Source organism: Lolium rigidum, chromosome 1 (genome assembly GCF_022539505.1).
Source record: "Lolium rigidum isolate FL_2022 chromosome 1, APGP_CSIRO_Lrig_0.1, whole genome shotgun sequence".
Taxonomy (NCBI): domain Eukaryota; kingdom Viridiplantae; phylum Streptophyta; class Magnoliopsida; order Poales; family Poaceae; genus Lolium; species Lolium rigidum.
Window position 1 is genome coordinate 256,212,692 of NC_061508.1, and position 10,337 is coordinate 256,223,028.

The following is a 10,337-nucleotide window of genomic DNA, read 5'->3' on the forward strand; positions in this document are numbered from 1 at the left end:
ATACTATAGCGAGAAGTTGGATGGCGCACGCCTCAACTATCCTATATATGACAAGGAACTTTATGCTTTGGTTCGTGTTCTTGAAGTTTGGCAACACTATCTTTGGCCAAAAGAGTTTATTATCCACTCCGACCATGAGTCCTTGAAATATTTGAACAGTCAACACAATTTGAACAAAAGACATGCAAAGTGGGTTGAGTTCATTGAGTCCTTTCCATATGTAATCAAATACAAGAAGGGCAAGGACAATGTTGTGGCGGATGCTCTTTCCCGCAAACTCACCCTCTTACTCACTCGTTTGGATATTACTGTTTTGGGTCTTGATGAAATCAAAGATTTATATGCTTCCGATCCTTTCTTTGGCCCAATCTTTGCAAAGTGTTCTAGTGACAAGGGCATCGATGATTTCTATTTGCACCAAGGATTCTTGTTCAAGGGCAACAAACTTTGTATTCCCATGTCTTCGCTTCGCCTTTTGCTCTTACAAGAATCGCATGGTGGTGGTCTTATGGGACACTTTGGACGAGAAAAGACATATGCCATGCTCTCCACTCACTATTATTGGCCAAGAATGAAGCGCGATGTGGAGCGCCTTTGCCGACGGTGTACAACATGCTTACAAGCTAAGTCAACTTCCAACCCCTATGGTCTTTATACACCATTGCCTATTCCATATGCACCATGGACCGATATTAGCATGGATTTCGTTCTAGGATTGCCTCGCACTAAGCATGGTCATGATTCCATATTTGTGGTAGTGGATAGATTCTCTAAGATGGCTCATTTCATACCTTGTCACAAGAGCGACGATGCTTCACACATTGCTTCATTGTTTTTCAGGGAAATTGTCCGCCTACATGGAGTACCGCAAAGTATTGTGTCGGATCGAGACGTCAAGTTCATGAGTTATCTTTGGAAGTCGCTCATGGCAAAATTTGGTGTGAAGCTCTTGTTCTCATCGTCATCACACCCGCAAACGGACGGCCAAACGGAAGTGGTCAATCGAAGCCTCTCCACTCTCCTACGCATCCTCGTGAAGAAGAACTTGAAGTCATGGGAGGAGTGCCTTCCTCACGCGGAGTTCGCCTACAACCGCGCCAAGCACAAGACAACATCAAGGAGCCCCTTCATGGTAGTCTACGGCTTCGAACCTTACACGGCACTCGACATACTTCCGCTTCCCCTTCATGAGCGGACCAACATGGACTTCGACAAGCGCACCACCGCCGTAAAGAAGCTACATGAAGAAACAAGAGCGACCATACAAGAACATGTACTGGAGACTTTACTACGCAGCCAAAATTGTACAATGCAAGGACTTGATAATGTTGGTCTGAAGGAAACGGTGGCAATAACTTGCTGGTACCTTTGGTGGTTGAGAAGAAGACGCACCCACAACGAAGCAGTCCCTCCGATCAATCGCTGCAAAATGTCGATCCTGACCATGGCGGCAAACCAAGCAAATTCGTTTAAACCTGAGAGAGCCAGTTCGGAGATTAAATGGACTAGACCAGAACCTCGACATCTCAAACTGAATGTGGATGCTTCGTTCTATGCTGATTCTTGTTCAAGAGCTACCGGTGCTGTCCTGCGTGACTACCAAGGTCAGTTTGTAGCAGCTTCAACTAGGTTTTTGCCGAATATTGCCTCAATTGCCATGGCTGAAGCTGTTGCAATGAAAGAAGGACTTGCTTTGGCCTCTAGGTTGGGGTGCAATGCAATTATAGCTGAATCAGACTCAACGAGATACCATTGAGGCATGTACTGAATCGAATACCTGGTGGAATGGATCAGCTGCAATTTTTGCTGACATTGTTGATCTAGCCTCGACGATAGATTCCGTTGAATACATATATGTTCCAAGGGAAGCAAATATGACGGCTCATGAGATAGCTAGACAGGGGTTTATTGATAAAATTAATTGTAATTGGGACGATGATCCCCCTAGCTTTCTCCTTAGTTTTTTGATACACGATGTAACTACTGGTGATTAAAAGCAGCAAGTTTCAGACGCACTCTTTTCCTTCCAGGGTACCTAAGGGGGCTGGAAGGTTTTTAATAAGGCGGCTTGCTAGCTTAATATATTGGTTCGTGTTTCAAAAAAAAAATTTAATTTGTAATGGGAGCAGATGGCTGAAGCACCTGTACCACGTTTGGATGGTGCTGCCATACAGATTAAGAAAATACATCGTATGCATGGCAGTCTCTGCGAGTTCATGCCCAGCTAGACCATTTCTTTCCGAAAATACACCAGATGGCTACATGTTTCCTTGAGAAATTAAGGAAACAGTGTCTAAAAATTCAACTGTGCTAGTCCTCAATTTCATAGCTGACATATAGGTGCTATGTAGAATACCAACACCTGTAAACAATTCAGAATATGAATGTGCATGCAGACAGCTGATTTTCAGAGACCATAGTTCTAGAAAAAAGCTATGGCTATTAAACCAGCTAGCTTATGACAATCTATATATTAGTTTTTTGAATAGGGTGACTGATTTCTAATTTATGGCTCAGATCAACTCACCTGACAATTAAGAACCATAAACTGCATTTAAGAGCAGATTTTTGTTCACAATTGGGCGATTTTGACAAAAGTAACCTATTTGTGAAAGAAAAGCACAGAATGACCCTTTTGATGTAGCCCCGCTCACCGACGTCGCTACACCAAGACCAACAAGTCCCCCAAGTGGACCAATGACGCGAGCCCGAGTTAAAGCTCTACATGATGAGGTGAATTCGCTCCTCTCCACGTATGCTTTTGATACCCCTTTGGATGGCTTGCTACTTCATGCCAATACCCTATGTTCAATCACGTACATCGACCAAGACGCAAGCCATGGAGACCAAGCCAATGGAGAGAGAGCTGGAAATGATGAAGATGGAGCTACAGCGCCCAGACCGGAACTTCCGCCCTCCAGGACCGGAACTTCCGGCCAGATGCTCTCAAGATGCCTTCCAGCGCCCAGGAAACAGGGTCCAGCCGGAACTTCCGCCCCAGAGGACCGGAACTTCCGCCCACCGGAACTTCCGCCCAAGTTCCGAAAGTCGGCGAAAACCATACTGGATGTTACTGCGGGACAATGGCGCAATTCCGGAACAAGGCCGGAACTTGGCCGGAACTTCCGCCCCGACCGGAACTTCCGCCCGTCCAGACCGGAACTTCCGCCCCTGACCGGAACTTCCGCCCAAGTTGACCGGAACTTCCGCCCCATCGAACTTCAGCACAACAGCCCTTTTCAGCGTGTAACTTACCTCTTCGCCCCCACCTATAAATAGCCTTGTTGGCTCAGATCTGAGATTAGACTTGATGTAAGAGAAAACTTGAGCTATGCTCCTTCCCGCGGGAAACCCTTCTAGATCTACGAATCTACGAAGTTATCTACTCTTCTAGGCGATTGATCTCTTCCATTCTAGGAATTCTAGTGTTTTGGATCTTTTGCTTTTGCAATTCTATCTATTTGCACTCTTTTCCTCTTTGGAACTCTATCGATTGTTATTGCCAACCTTTTGTGAGGGATTCTACTCCTTGTGGGTCTTTTTCTTGCAATTCCGTTGGGTTGGTGTATCGGGCCAACGAAGAACAACCGGTTGTGTGTGTGTGTTGCGTTTGTATCTTCGATCCACCCCGCCATCCACCCACGTTCTTCGTGTTCATCCACCTCCCCCACGAATTCCATCCAAATCCGTGAAGATCGGGCACATCTAAGGACTTAGTCCTCATCACCTTTGGCCAAACTATTTCACTGGACTAACCCTTTTGTGTGGCGCTCTTGCCATCGGCACCACACCTCATTGTGCGGCGCCCATGCGAACAGCGCCACACATCCATGCCGATGTGGATGTGTGGCGCCGTTCGTATGGGCGCCACACTTTGAAAGTGTGGCGCCGATGGCAAGGGCGCCACACATCCACTTATGTGTACCGCCCGCGCCCACCCGAGCCCGACACAGCCAGTCTCCTCTCTATGTTTCTTCTTCGGCTCAAGAACAGCACGCCCCGGCCCGGTGGTTCCTCTCTCTCCCCCACCAAATCTCTACCTAAATCTCTTATATTTCTCCAGATCTGTCCATACATTTAGGTCACAACCCATCCCTTGAGGTATTCTCCTCCGATCCCCTTGTTTTTATCCACTAATTTCATAGATTTTGTTACATTTGCACATGCACCCTAATGTAAAATTCTAGATGTTGTTGTTTATTTTTTGTGGATTTGGAATTGCTTTAGACATGGAACACTAGATATGAAATCCTACATGTGATTGTTTATTTTTTCAATAACTTGTTCTCATGAACCCTAGATTTGGATATGAATTCTCCTGTATATGTGATATCTTATTTGGATATGAATTCTCATGTATGGGTGATGTATATGTGATATAAATGCTAGATTTATTCTCATGTATGTGTGGCTCATATTTGTTCTTACGCCAGCCCAATTACTTGCCCTCATGTAACCTATCATAGAGCTGTTGATTATATTTTGCGTATCTTTCTAGTCTGGTTACTAGCCTAGTTACTAGTGATCTAGTATTATAATTTATGTACATTACTGTTAATGTTTGTGTAGCAGCCGAGTGGAGCCGTGGAGCACCAGTTGCCATCCAATGAACATGAGGATGGGGATGGTCACTTGCTAGGCAATGCTGATGAGCTATGTGTCGACAAGGAAAATGGTAAAAAGAGAAGGAACAAGAAGGATGAAAACAAGGCAAAGAGGAGGAAGCTTCAGGACGAGCAAGAGATGAGAGATGAGAAAAAGAGGAAGCTTGAGGAGGAACAAGAGATGAGAGATGAGAAGAAGAAGAAGAAGAAGAAGAATAAGAAGAAGAGGAAGAAGAAGAGGTTGAAGGCTGCGGTAGGAATGAGAATTGTGAGATCTCCTGTGATTATATTGGAAAGTGATGTCGTTAAGGAAGCAAATGTGCCCTCAAGCTAATATGAGTGGTAATGCTTATTGTTTTACATATGTTTTTGCATATTTGTTCAGCATATATTCTTGCTTTGTATGTTATATGAACCATCCCAATTTATTGTATCCCTTTTTGTAATGAAGTTGATCCGATTTTTTAATTAATTAGGTTCTAGTCGAAAACCACATAAATTGAAATCCATAGTCTTGAAAGAGGTGATTCCCATATACAAACATGGGAGACTTGTATAAGGACAATGCAAGCACTGCAATGATATATTTTCCGCCTCACACAAATCAGGCACCAACGACATCTATAGACATTTGAGAATATGCAAGACAAGAAGTAGAATGCATGAATTAGTTGCAAAGATGGTTGCCTCTACATCATCACCTCAAGTTTCTGATTTAGATAAATGGTAATTTAACCAAGATAAATCAAGGCGTGAGCTAGCAAACATGGTTATTTTACATGATTTCCCATTCTGAATTGTAGAATATGCTGGATTCCAGAAGTTTGTGAAGTCCTTGAACCCTCCATTCAAACTCGTTTATAGAACAACAATCAGAGATAATTGTTTGGAGTATTTCAGAGAGGAAAGGTCAGCTTTAAGACAAATTCTCGCCTTTTTACCTCGGTTGTATTGATGCAGGATTTTGTAAAAACATGGTTCCTATCCTAGAGATTTTCTCAAACTTGGTCCATTGTGCACAATAATATGCTCAATGTGTGCATGCTTTGCATCAAGAGTATATCATGTAAATGCCAATCTATTGTCTGAATTTACGGTTGTCATAGTGTTAGCATCCGCTGTCACTTCCTTTGCCAAGATATTAATTATATGAATTATAAATCCCTTCTGGTGATATTGCAGTGCCCGGACTTTGGATGGAATGGATCCACCTTCTAGACGCATCGTATGGCCTGAAAGGATGCATTGGAACTTCAGATTTCCTAATGTCTTGTCCATTGCCTATTCAAGGAGAAACTGCTCAGTGGGAAGTGTCGGTTGATTGGCAGTGTCTATGAACGCTGGAGTACTTGTGTGGTCTAGTGATTTGGTCCAATACTTTCCATGGCAAGGGAATGTTGCAACTATGTTACGTTTGTTTCTTAACCATGAAACTTTTCTAGTGTCTGTGTGTTTGTGTTGGTTCCAACTCCCAAATGTTTTGTTGCATGCACGAGTTCTATATTTTGCGTTAAGTGAACCCCGTAATTCTAGCACATAGCTTGATGATGTGATGTGAAATACATGTCGGGGATGCCTCCGCCCGGCGCCCAGCTCTGTTGATTTTGAGCTTTGCAAATTCATCGTGCAAAGTTTTTTAAAAATTCATCATAATAGAGCCAAACGCCAGTTCAGCTTAAATTAGAAGGGAGAAATTCTGACTCAGCTTAAATTAGGAGCCAAATCATTTTGATCAATAACGCAATTAATTATGTCAGTTCATTACATTTCTTTATTACATTCAAAGGCGGTAAGCACAACAAGACATGCCCATACAGACACATGCGTCTGTACAGAAGCAAGGAAGTGGTTCTACGGATGGTCACGTCCCTTCGGCAATAGACACCTGATTAACCATGTAATGATCTAATGACGGTGTTAATGTACAACGCAATTTCTATTGTTTGTAGGTACTTTCTTGAGAATTTTCTATGTAATCTTGAGAATGCTTTGTTTGAGTAACTAGCAAGGTGGCCCTCGCAAATGCGAGGGCAACATCTTAAAAAGCTATACTTATAATGGTTTAACTATTTTGTATGTTGTAACTTTATATTATAGAAGTAATGTTATATAATTATTTAAACTACCTAACCTATTATATAATGAATTTTACTCAAATGAATTGTTTTAAGTTTCTACGTTATGTTTGGCTCAACTATCGACGTCCTTGCCATATCCATTAATATCCATGTTAGTTTCGCTTTGTGTCCGCGTAATCAGCACAAAGACATGACGTACATAAATCTAGAGCAAACTGCTCATATAATATTACAGAAAAAAATACCCATGAAATATTTCAGAATAAAAAAGTTGCATTGCTTTCATTTTCCATGGTTGGCAGATGTTGTCTAGCAACGGTAAGAAGCTGGCGAGGTACGGTCGCTCGGTTGTCCGCTTAAGATGAACTCGCAAGAGTGATGATCGATTACTGCTGCTTGTGTGGGTTAATCTGAAGTTAACTATATTCAAGTTAGGGCAAGATGAGAACCAACCTGAGTTTGGGTGGTTAGGAGGATGGTTGTATCCCCAGCCCACCAGAGTTCAAACCCCAGGTTTGACATCTGTGTGTCTCATAAAGACGGAATATTCATTCAGTGGGAGGCGACGTTCCCGTCGACAGCGAGGCGTCTGTGGTGACTTCGTTAATTTAGGGCAAGATGAGATCCAATCCACCGGCTCAGTCTTCCGGAGGAGCTCATAGGGGTAGGGTGTGCGTGTGTGCGTTCATAGGGGTGAGTGTATGCGCCTGTATGTGAGCGTTTGCGTTTGTACTGTGTTTCTCAAAAAAAGTTAGGGCAAGATATTTTGGAGAGATTTTGTATCACGCATCCTCGGAAGGAACCAATGTGATGCGTGTGTACAATGAATTAATGTATGTATGAGATGGGACTTAATTTACGCGTGATATATGGGTTGGAAAATTGAATTGTGTTGGATGTTGTGTCACTCTAGAATTGCTTAAGTATATTTATTTTTCGCTTGGAGAAGGTGCGTACACGATACTTGACAAAGTGATGAAGTGCATGTGAGAGAAACCTATCGCACATGACACAATTCATTTTAGTACTCTGCGATCTCTAGACAATATTTACTGTCTAGATATGTTGAAATTTAAACAAATCTAACACATGTATCATAAGAGGAGGGAGTACATCTAACTAACCTCTCATTAAATCGTAACCATAAAATTTAGATCTAAATATCAAAATAATTTGGACAATGTTACTTAGCCTGATGCTCTATTATCCTTTTTTTAATCTTTTTGTCTATCCTTTCAGTTTTTGTTCTACTCCCTCCATGTCAAAATAAGTTACTCCATTTTACCTACATACGAAAGTATTAAGATGTATTTTATTTATAAATACATTTGTAAGTGGATAAAAAATGAATGTACACACATGAAGAAAGCGGTTAGAAAATTTTAGTACTTTAGATGTCTCACTATTTTTATAGTTTAATAAGTAGCAGAGTTAAGCAATATAGTTTTGGTTACATATATTTCATCTATAATCTAGCATGTACACACGTACATGTCTAGCTCGTTTGAAATAGGAAAATGTTTGTATTCAGCCGGAGGCTGGAACTCTCGCGCCCTCCGGGTCGAGGGACGTTCGATTCGTCACATCGTGCAGTCCTCCGGGTCGGTCGCTCCGTAGATGGCTCGCTACATGCACGACCTCCCTTCTTTCCATTTTTCTTCCTCGTGTATTTCTCAGCGTAGATGGAAGATAGGGCTGCTCCGCCGTTGCTCCTTTGCCTCCGCGGTCGATGAACCTGCTCCCAGCCTCCACGCGGGCGGACCTGCTCCCCAGCCTCCACAGCGTCGCTTCACTCATCTGGCTCCATAATGAGGTGGCCCTGCCACTGGCCCCTCGGCCACGCCATGGTCTGGACCTCTCCCTCGACCGATTCACCATGCGCCCGACTTCTCTCCCCTGGTAGCGCTGCGCTCCGCCGGTCTCCACCCCCGTTTGGAAGCCCCAACCTGATTCGCCATGCATTGGCTCAAACAGCCACCGGCATCACCGTCGTTAACAAACTCCCCTGAAGAACCGGAAACTGGCGTGCTAATCAAACCGCCACCTCGCCGCCCCTGCTCCGAAGCTCCGCTTGTGCTCTAGCCCCCACTGACTTGTGCTTCTCCCCCACAGCACCCTATCCCTCACCTCCGGTGCGGCTATGGCTGCAAGGGATATGCGATGTCGCACCGGTGCTGCCAAGGAACGGCGACAGAGCTGCATGCGGATGTCGTCAGTGCTGCAAAGCAAGGGCGGCGAAGCTACAAAGCCAATGCGTCGGTGCTCCATGCGATGGTCGCCGGAGCTGCGAAGCCAGGGGCGCTGGTGCTTCATGCGGTCATCGACGGAGACAGGCGGCGCCGTTTGCAGCTCCACCGACGAGCAGAGGTTGCAACTCCAGAGATGGGCGGCGCCGTTTGCAGCTCCGACGATGGGATGCGGCGGCTCCAATCCACGGCAACATTTGGTGCCCAGGGCCATGCGGGTGCATGTGGCGGAGAGGAAATAGAGAGAGCAAGAAATATTTTTTGTTGAGGCCTTGCGGCAAGGATGACGATCGGATCTAACAACCACCCGGTTTTCATTGGACGGAGCGGAAGGCGGAAGTTGGACATCTCCCATCCTCCCAAAGATTGGTAGAAATAACTAACGTAGAAAAGCAAAAAAAAAAAAAACGATTTCCTTATCCACATACGTGAAGTACAACTATAGGAGTCCTCTTTTTACGTGATGGGCACCTACAGAATCAAATCTCTTCTTATTTTTGATGATTGCTTTTTATTTTAACGTAGAAGCAAATAGCTAGCTTTCTATTCTCACGATATCACGTGAATCAATACTATACATGACGCACGACTTGTATTTCTTTAAATCTAAACCACAAATACAACTATATTGGTTACATGCCACACTATTTTTGTACACGCATATTGTTGTACGTAACAGTTCTTAACTTTTAATCTGAGACGTTAAGATTAATATCATTGGTTTATATTTTATTAGCATATGTGGATTAACCTTGTGCCTCGAAACACACCCTTATTTTGCTTTTAGTATATAATAGATAGATGGCTCTAAAAACCTAGTGGAAAAAATATATGAAAAGTGGTGTTTGTACGATATGTTGTTAGACTCTTCTAAACCAATAAGAAAATAAGGAGGAAAATGGTGCAGCATAAAATGTAGGTTATTGTCTCTTTGCTAAATCTTATGAGAAAATCTTGAAAAGGAAATCCCGTAAACAAGTTTAGAGAACAAGAAATATGTCTTCTATACTTCCATCAAAATTACTCTGGTGGGTAGAATAGTACTCCCACTATATTAATTTAATATTAATTTAGTAGTGCGTGTACCTAGGTCGCTAATATAGGTTATATAATATAAACTACACAAAAATACCATTTGAAAATATAACATCAAAAGTTTCTAGTGGTATTTTTTAAATATATACCTAATATTAAATTGGTCAAATGGACAATCTAAGATTACGCGGAAGACCAATAAATCTATACGGAGGAAGTATGACAAACGATCTTTAAAGTTGACAATTTCTCGCTGAAAAAACATACGAAAAAAGGAGGGAAGTGCTATATGATATGTTGTTAAAACTTCATAAAACCTCAGTAGAAGAAATAGGATAAAAATGATATAACACATATGTCTATTTAATAACTTA